Raw genomic sequence first — 9349 nt, 5'->3', positions numbered from 1 at the left:
GGCCCGGGGCCGTCTTCTCCCGCGGCCTCCGGCGCCTCCTCCCGGGGCCATGGGAACAGTGACATGAGGGACACCGTGCCACCCCTGAGGGGACACGGGGACCGCGACACCGAGCCACACTCCGAGGCCAGCCAGAGTTTGTTTTATTTTATTTTATTTTACCGCAGTGTTTTTCTGGGAGATATGGCGTGCCCCCTCCTAACCCTTACCTCCTCCCCTCAGCCTTCTCAGCCCTACTCGAGCTTGGAGCCCAGCCCTGCCCCATCCGTCACTCTGCCCTTCTCCCCTCCCCAGCCCAGGTCTGCGCCGTCCCTTGACAGTGCCAAGTCCCTCCTTCAAACTGTCACCAAGAACCTGGAAAACTCCCCAGAAAACTGAGTTTTCTTCTTCTGGGAAAGGGCCACCGTTGTTGTTCGGGGGCCTGTGGCCCGGAGCGGCTGGCTGGCTCCTGAAATTCTGCATTGCTCTTGAAATTCTGCATTCTCTCAAGCCCATGCTGCCAGCACTGCAAAATCAGGCGGCGCAGTCAGTGCCAAGTGCCCCCTGCAATCTGCCATCACTGGGCTGGTGAGTTTTGTTTGCCAGGGAAAAGGGCCGGTGTTTGTGCCCGTGGCCCGGAGTAGCCGGCTGCCTGCTGAAATTGCACTTTGCGAAATATGCCTGCCAGAGCCAAGCTGGCACCTGTGCCAACTCCAGGTACTTTGACAGTACCAAGTGCCTCCGGCAATCGGCCATCACCTGTCGGGCTCCAGCCACACTCAACATGGCGGCCGCGGCAGGACTCCGGCAGAGGCGGCGCCGCCGCTCCCTGCCGCGGTTCGCGGGGCTCCGGTGCCGCTGACCCCACCACCCGTTTTCTCCCGTCGGGAAAAGAAGCAGAAAATGGCGCTGAGAGCGCGGGATCGGCGTCGGGACCGGGTTGAGGTAGCCGGTAAGAGAAACACCTGTGTGAGGAGCGGGGGATGCTTAAGGGTACCACAACAAAGATGGCGGCTCGGCCGGGAGTGGCTTCTGCCGGTACCAAAGATTGCGGAGAGGAAATGCAGGAGAAACGGCTGCTGGCATCCTGGGCTTGCCAGGCAGGTTTTGTACTTGATTGCAAGGCAGTTTTCCTGCTTCTGCAGGGGGTGAGAACTGGAAAGGGGAGAGAAAAAAAAGGTCACTTTTACGCCACACCCAAGATGGCGGCTGAGGGCGGCACTCACTTGCCCTTCCAATGATGGCGGCAGTGTGCTCATGCGCCTCGGGTAGGGAGAAGGGAGGGCGGTACGGGAAATACCCCGCTCGGTCTCATGGAAAACTGCTTTCTCCTGGGTCTGGGCGGCGTTGAGGTCACAACGAGTTCCAAATTATCCTTGTGCCTCTCCTGTTGTGACTAAGTCGGCGTTCCCTGAGTGGCTGCAGCTCCCTGCGTGTGGAGGGAAGAAGCCTGTGCTGGAGAATGGGAGGAAGGTCCCTGCTGGTTGCTGTGTCCTCGGTGGGCACAGCACTCTGGCCAGATGGCTTGGTGAGTATTGAAAATGTGAAAAATGCGTATTTTGTGAGTGGCTTTTCGCAAATATTAAAATGAATATTACATCTGTTCTGTTAGAAAGTAACGCTGTATTAATTCTCTTAAGTAGTGTGTTAAATATAGTTTTAGGTTATAACAAAATGTTAAAACAGAAACTCTGTTATGTAGGAGACTTTTTTTAAAGAAAGGACTCGCAGTGAGATAGCAGCCACAGGACACCTAAATCTTTCAGAGAAAAAGAATTTATTGCTCTCTTATTAGAAGAAACGAACTTCTTACTGGCTCAAAGGTGCTGTTAGGATCCAGAGGAAGAAGTTGATGATGACCAGACAGAATCCTGTATTTGAATGGAATTTATGCATCGTGTATGAAGTGTATGAATATGCAACAGGCTGTTGTTTTTAAGGGTTAGTCCTTTGTTAACGGGGGTCCTTTTTCCAGCTTCCTTTCCATGCTGCCCAGAAAAAGGTACCCGGACATCTGTAACTCTTTGTCTTTATTGTCTCATATTGTCCTAATTCAAATTGTCCAAATTATTATTACTTTAATTGTATTACTATTTTTATAACCATTTAATTACTGTTAAACTTTTAAAATTTTAAAAACAAGCCACAGGATCAATTCTGCCTCTTTTTCACTGAACTGTTGTAATGAGTCATCAGCTTTTAGCCAGCCTCAGTTCAGTTTCTTTTTTCACGAATTTTTTTGGTTGTTTTGATCCTGAACTTGCCAAACCCCTAAGTTTGCTAAATTAACCCTGAGAAGGTTCTGCAAGCCAATGCTGAGGGGGTTGGGGATTGGATAGTTGGGATCTTATGGCCCTTCAAGGGCTGGGTTCACCCCCTGATTTTGGTGCCAAGGGAAACCCCAAGTTAACACGGATCAAAATAGGCAACAGTTCCCTGCTAGCAGAAAAATGAGCTTCCTTTGAATGTCTGGAATAAAAACACTGGGGAAAAGGCACTTTTTAATTCGATTTGGTGCCACCTCCCCTTTTTTTATGGCTAAAACTCCATGGTGAGCAATGCAAGCCAAGAGATGAAATGCAGGAGGCTTTGATTCTGCAGTGAGCTTAACTTCCCTTTTCTCCTCTCTTTCAGGACAGGGAGAAGCACTGAACTCGTCCTGGCCTTGCCAAGGTGTTGGAGCTGCCAAACCCAAACTGGTCCTGATGATGGAGGACTTAAGAAATTACTCACTCCAACCAAATGCTTTAAAAAGGGAGATGGTTTGGTTATAGAAATATTTCTGCCTGAGACTGGGAAGAGTTAAACTTCCCAGTTCTGCACAACAGCACAAGGATTTTTTAATTATTTGCCTTTTTTTTTCCCCCTTCCTTTGAATGGGTTTGTTTGTTTCCCCTTGGAGACTGCACACACAATAGGCAGATTTTCCAATTAAGCCATTTTTTCCCACTTTTAGTCTTCAGTGGAGCCCAGGTGCCAATTGTTTGCTGCTTGGTTTCTGCCTTCCCTTTCCTGCCTACAGCTTAACCCCTTTATCTCCTTCCTGCTTTTTGGCCATCTCTGGTCATGCAGATGATGCTGATGCAGATGGCTGATAAATAATTACCAAACAGCTTGGGAATGGTCTGTATCAGGTACCAGTGACATTAAAAAATGCAGTATATGGACCATCAAGCAATGAATTTAGCAGCAGTTGGATAGTAATTAATCATCTTTCATTTGAGGCCCTCTTCATAGCATATTTACTTATAAAGGGAAAGCATTTGGTTTTTATTTTAAAAAATACTACAAAGCACCAACATCCAGCTTAGGTGAGCATGGCAGATGACAAAGACATTGTAATGTTTTTTCTTTTAAATCCCTCACAATCCCATCCCCTACTGGGGAGGCAGCTCAGCGAGTTTCAGCCCACAGCTGCCATCCTGGCCTCATGGAGAGCAACCTCTCCAGCTGCCCCAGCCTCAGGAAAGCACAGGAGAGGGCTTTACACAGATCAGGGATCAAGCTAGGCCCAGGTTGGGCTCAGCTCAGTCTGCATGGCACTGTTAGAACCTTAAACCCTTTTCCTATCAGATTGATTGTGGTTGTGGTGCAGCCACTGTTGCTGTCAATGTGCTCCCCTGCAGCCCAGCCTGGCATGGTGAGCAGGGGCTTGGGGTTAAACATCAAACCAGGAGATAAAACAACAGCTAAAAGCCCTGCCCTGCCGTGTGCCTCACTCTGCAGCACTGCTGTGAGAGGAGGGTGAGAGACCCAGTCAGTCTGAGCTCTGTAAAGAAGATACAGAGCAGTGATGAGTGCCTGAATCACATCCCCTGCAGCCATCGGGGGAGTGAGGGCAGGGAAAGGGAAATAAAAAACCAACAGAGCCACCAAGACTGGAGGGTGTGAGGACGAACCCAAAACTGTGCTCTCCATGAGCTGAGAGAACACATTTCTTAAAACAAGACATCCAGACTGGAATGAGGGACTTGCACTCTTTCCAGATCTTCCCAGCACCATAACCCATTAAAAACAAAAAAAAAAAAAGAAAACAAAAGCCATCTGTGGGAATGGGATTCTCCTTTAACCCTTACAGAGACTTTCTGCAGCACCCAAAGCACCCTTCCTGTTGCTCTTCCTTCACCACTCAGGGCTGAGCCATGGAGACCTGCTGCTTTTGGACCTGCTGCTTTTGTGTGTGTATTTCAGTTTTTTCTTTTTTAAACCAAGAAAACAATCAATATCATATTTGAAAAAGAACCCCCAGAGCTTTGGGGCAAGTGGGCATAAACGTCAACCAAAACACAAAGACTGAGCTGCTGAGGGATCTTAGAGCAGCAGTGAGGGGTGGGAGGGAAGAAATGGAGCAGAGAAATTGAACCCCATTGAGGAGGGTTTAGAGACAATGTTTTCACTGCAAGCAGCATTTAAAAAGTGACAGAAATTCAGTGATTTATCAGATCCCAGCCTTGGGAAAGGTGGAGTCAGGTTCTCGTCTCTTCCCTCGTCCTGGGGAGCCTCAAACAGCACCACAATCAGCGGCTGGAGCTGGACTGGGCAGCAGCAAATAAAATAAAATAAAAAAGCTTTAAAAATAGAAAAATGAAAAATAAAAATTAAATTTAAAAATTTTAAAAAATAAAATTAATTAAAAATAAATGAAAAACAAAATTAAAAACATAAAGTGCTGTAAAAGTTCCATAAAAGGTGGTGCCATAATGCAAGACCCTCAAACAGCACCACAATCAGCGGCTGGAGCTGGACTGGGCAGCAGCAAATAAAATAAAATAAAAAAGATTTAAAAATAGAAAAAATAAAAACTAAAAAAATAAATAAATAAATGAAAAACAAAATAAAAACCATAAAGTGCTGTAAAGTGCTGTAAAAGTTCCATAAAAGGTGGTGCTGTAATGCAAGACCCTCAAACAGCACCACAATCAGCAGCTTGAGTTGGTCTGGGCAGCAGCAAATAAAATAAAAAGCTTTGAAAATAGAAAAAATAAAAATAAAATTAAAAATAAATTTAAAAAAATAAAATTAATTAAAAATAAATGAAAAACAAAATTAAAACCATAAAGTGCTGTAAAAGTTCCATAAAAGGTGGTGCTGTAATGCAAGAGCCTCAAACAGCACCACAATCAGCGGCTTGAGTTGGTCTGGGCAGCAGCAAATAAAATAAAATAAAAAAGCTTTAAAAATAGAAAAAATAAAAATTAAAAAAAAAAAAACAAAATAAAAACCATAAAGTGCTGTAAAAGTTCCATAAAAGGTGGTGCCATAATGCAAGACCCTCAAACAGCACCACAATCAGCGGCTGGAGCTGGACTGGGCAGCAGCAAATAAAATAAAATAAAAAGCTTTAAAAAAAAAAAATTAAAAAATAAAATTAATTAAAAATAAATGAAAAACAAAATAAAAACCATAAAGTGCTGTAAAGTGCTGTAAAAGTTCCATAAAAGGTGATGCTGTAATGCAAGACCCTCAAACAGCACCACAATCAGCGGCTTGAGTTGGTCTGGGCAGCAGCAAATAAAATAAAATAAAAAAGATTTAAAAATAGAAAAAATAAAAATTAAAAAAAAACCAAAATAAAACCCATAAAGTGCTGTAAAAGTTCCATAAAAGGTGGTGCTGTAATGCAAGACCTTCAAACACAACCACAATCAGCAGCTTGAGTTGGTCTGGGCAGCACCAAATAAAATAAAATAAAAAGCTTTAAAAATAGAAAAAAAAATTTTAAAAAAATATTAAATAAAAATAAATAAAAAACAAAATAAAAACCATAAAGTGCTGTAAAAGTTCCATAAAAGGTGGTGCCATAATGCAAGACCCTCAAACAGCACCACAATCAGTGGCTTGAGTTGGTCTGGGCAGCAGCAAATAAAATAAAATAAAAAAGCTTTAAAAATAGAAAAAATAAAAATAAAATAAAAAAATAAAATTAATTAAAAATAAATGAAAAACAAAATAAAAACCATAAAGTGCTGTAAAAGTTCCATAAAAGGTGGTGCCGTAATGCAAGACCCTCAAACACAACCACAATCAGCGGCTTGAGTTGGTCTGGGCAGCACCAAATAAAATAAAATAAAAAGCTTTAAAAATAGAAAAAATAAAAATAAAAATTAAAAAAAAGCTTTAAAAATAAAAAAATAAAAACTAAACAAAAAATGATATTTAAAAAAATAAAAAGTTTTAAAATAGAAAAATGAAAAATAAAAATGAAATAAAAAATAATATTTAAAAAAATAAAAAGTTTTAAAATAGAAAAATGAAAAATAAAAATTCAATAAAAAATAAAATTAAAAAATTTAAATAAAAAGCGTTAAAATAGAAAAATGAAAAATAAAAATGAAATTAAAAAAATTTAAAGAATAAAATAAAAAGCTTTAAAAATAGAAAAATGAAAAATAAAAATTAAAAAAAAGCTTTAAAAATAAAAAAATGAAAATTAAAAACTAAATAAAAATAAAATAAAAAAATAAAATAAAAAGCTTTAAAATAGAAAAATGAAAAATAAAAATTAAATTAAAAAATAATAAAAAATCATTAAAAATAGAAAAATGAAAAAGAAAAATTAAATAAAATTAAAAAAAAATACATGCTTTAAAGATAGAAAAATGAAAAATAAAACCAAAAAATAATATTTAAAAAAATAAAATAAAAAGCTTTAAAATGGAAAAATGAAAAATAAAAATTAAATAAAAAAAAAAATTAAATATAAAAAGCTTTAAAAATAGAAAAATGAAAAATGAAAAATTAAAAAAGCGTTAAAAATAAGTGAAAAAATGAAAAATAAAAACTGAAATAAAAAATGAAAAATTTAAAAAAAGCTTTAAAAATAGAAAAAAATGAAATAAAAAAAATTAAAAAATAAAATAAAAAGCTTTAAAAATAGAAAAATGGAAAATAAAAATTAAATAGAAAATAAAAAATAAAACAAAAAGCTTTAAAAATAGAAAAATGAAAATTAAAAATTAAAAAAAAGCTTTAAAAATAAATGCAAAAATGAAAAAAAGTGAAATAAAAATGAATTAAAAAATGAAAAATTAAAAAAAAGCTTTAAAAATAGAAAAATTTAAAAAATTAAATTAAAAAAATTAAAAATAAAATAAAAAAGCATTAAAGATAGAAAAATGAAAAATAAAAACTAAATAAAAAATAATATTTAAAAAATAAAAAGCTTTAAAATAGAAAAATGAAAAATAAAAATGAAATAAAAAACCAAAAAAATAAAAAGCTTTAAAAACAAAAAAATGAAAAATAAAAATTAAATAAAAAAATAAATGCTTTAAAAATAGAAAAATGAAAAATAAAAATTAAAAAAAGCTTTAAAAATAAATGAAAAAATGAAAAATAAAATCTGAAATAAAAATGAAATTAAAAATTAAAAATTAAAAAAACTTTAAAAATAGAAAAATGAAAAAAATTAAATTTAAAAAAAATTAAAAAATAAAAAGCCTTAAAAATAGAAAAATGAAAAAAATTAAATTTAAAAAAATTAAAAAATAAAAAGCCTTAAAAATAGAAAAATGAAAAAAATTAAATTAAAAAAAATTAAAAAATAAAAAGCCTTAAAAATAGAAAAATGAAAAATAGAAATTTAAAAAAAGCTTTAAAAATAAATGAAAAAATGAAAAAAACTGAAATAAAAGTGAAATGAAAAATAAATAAAAAAGTTTTAAAAATAGAAAAATGAAAAATAAAAAAAATTTAAAAAATTTAAAAAACAATAAATGCTTTAAAAATAGAAAAATGAAAAATAAAAACTAAATAAAAAATATAAAAAAATGAAACAAAAAAATTAAAAAAAAAAGAAAAATAAAAGTGAAATAAAAAATAAAATTAAAAAATAAAATTAATTAAAAATAATTGAAAAACAAAATAAAAACCGTAAAGTGCTGTAAAGTGCCGTAAAAGTGCCGTAAAAGGTGGTGCCGTAAAGCGCGACTGTCGCAAAAGGTGCCGTAAAGCGCGACTGTCGTAAAGCGGCCGTAAAGCGCGACTGTCGTAAAAGGTGCCGTAAAGCGCGACTGTCGCAAAAGGTGCCGTAAAGCGCGACTGTCGTAAACGGTGCCGTAAAGCGCGACTGTCGTAAAGCGGCCGTAAAGCGCGACTGTCGTAAAAGGTGACGTAAAGCGCGACTGTCGCAAAACTGCCGCAAAGCGCGACTGTCGTAAAAGGTGCCGTAAAGCGCGACTGTCGTAAAAGGTGTCGTAAAGCGCGACTGTCGCAAAAGCTGTCGTAAAGCCCGACTGTCGTAAAGCGGCCGTAAAGCGCGACTGTCGTAAAAGGTGCCGTAAAGCGCGACTGTCGTAAAAGGTGCCGTAGAGCGCGACTGTCGTAATGCGGCCGTAAAGCGCGACTGTCGTAAAAGGTGCCGTAAAGCGCGACTGTCGCAAAAGGTGCCGTAAAGCGCGACTGTCGTAAAAGGTGCCGTAAAGCAGAACTGTCGTAAAAGGTGCCGTAAAGCGCGACTGTCGTAAACGGGGCCGTAAAGCGCGACTGTCGCAAAACTGCCGTAAAGCGCGACTGTCGTAAAAGGTGCCGTAGAGCGCGACTGTCGTAATGCGGCCGTAAAGCGCGACTGTCGTAAAAGGTGCCGTAAAGCGCGACTGTCGTAAAAGGTGCCGTAAAGCGCGACTGTCGTAATGCGGCCGTAAAGCGCGACTGTCGTAAAAGGTGCCGTAAAGCGCGACTGTCGCAAAACTGCCGTAAAGCAGAACTGTCGTAAAAGGTGCCGTAAAGCGCGACTGTCGTAAAAGGTGCCGTAAAGCGCGGATGTCGTAAAGCGGCCGTAAAGCGCGACTGTAGTAAAAGGTGCCGTAAAGCGCGACTGTCGTAAAGCGGCCGTAAAGCGCGACTGCCGTAAAAGGTGCCGTAAAGCGCGACTGTCGCAAAAGGGGTCGTAAAGCGCGACTGTCGTAAAGCGGCCGTAAAGCAAAACTGTCGCAAAATGTGCCGTAAAGCGCGGATGACGTAAACGGTGCCGTAAAGCGCGGATGTCGTAAAGCGGCCGTAAAGCGCGACTGTCGCAAAACTGCCGTAAAGCGCGACTGTCGTAAAGCGGCCGTAAAGCAAAACTGTCGTAAAGCGGCCGTAAAGCGCGACTGTCATAAAATGCTCATTTTACGACACTTTTACGACAGTGGCGCTTTACGGCACTGCCTTTATGGAACTTTTACTGTACTTTACAGCACTTTATGGATTTTATTTTGTTTTTTATTAATTTTTAATTAATTTAATTTTATGAATTTTTTAAATTTAATTTTTATTTTGAATTTTTCTCATTTTAAAGCTTTTTATTTTATTTTAATCTTTTTAGTTTTTTCTTTTTTTAAAGCTTTTTTCTTTATTGTTTTATTTTTATTTTTTATTTAATTATTAGTTT

At 37.8% G+C, this 9349-nt stretch overlaps 1 long non-coding RNA gene across 1 annotated transcript; it reads left to right on the top strand.

Annotated features, from left to right (window-relative positions):
* The first annotated feature begins 1085 nt into the window (after nucleotides 1–1085).
* On the top strand, nucleotides 1086–4983 carry LOC139585865 (uncharacterized). The gene is made up of 2 exons (XR_011677388.1): nucleotides 1086–1507; nucleotides 2614–4983. It is a non-coding gene; the product is annotated as an uncharacterized lncRNA (long non-coding RNA).
* The last annotated feature ends 4366 nt before the right edge of the window (nucleotides 4984–9349 follow it).

Source organism: Agelaius tricolor, unplaced genomic scaffold (assembly GCF_023055355.1).
Source record: "Agelaius tricolor isolate 1412-34295 unplaced genomic scaffold, bAgeTri1.0.p SCAF_96, whole genome shotgun sequence".
In the NCBI taxonomy this organism is placed as follows: Eukaryota; Metazoa; Chordata; class Aves; order Passeriformes; family Icteridae; genus Agelaius; species Agelaius tricolor.
This window is presented reverse-complemented; position numbering and strand designations above follow the sequence as displayed.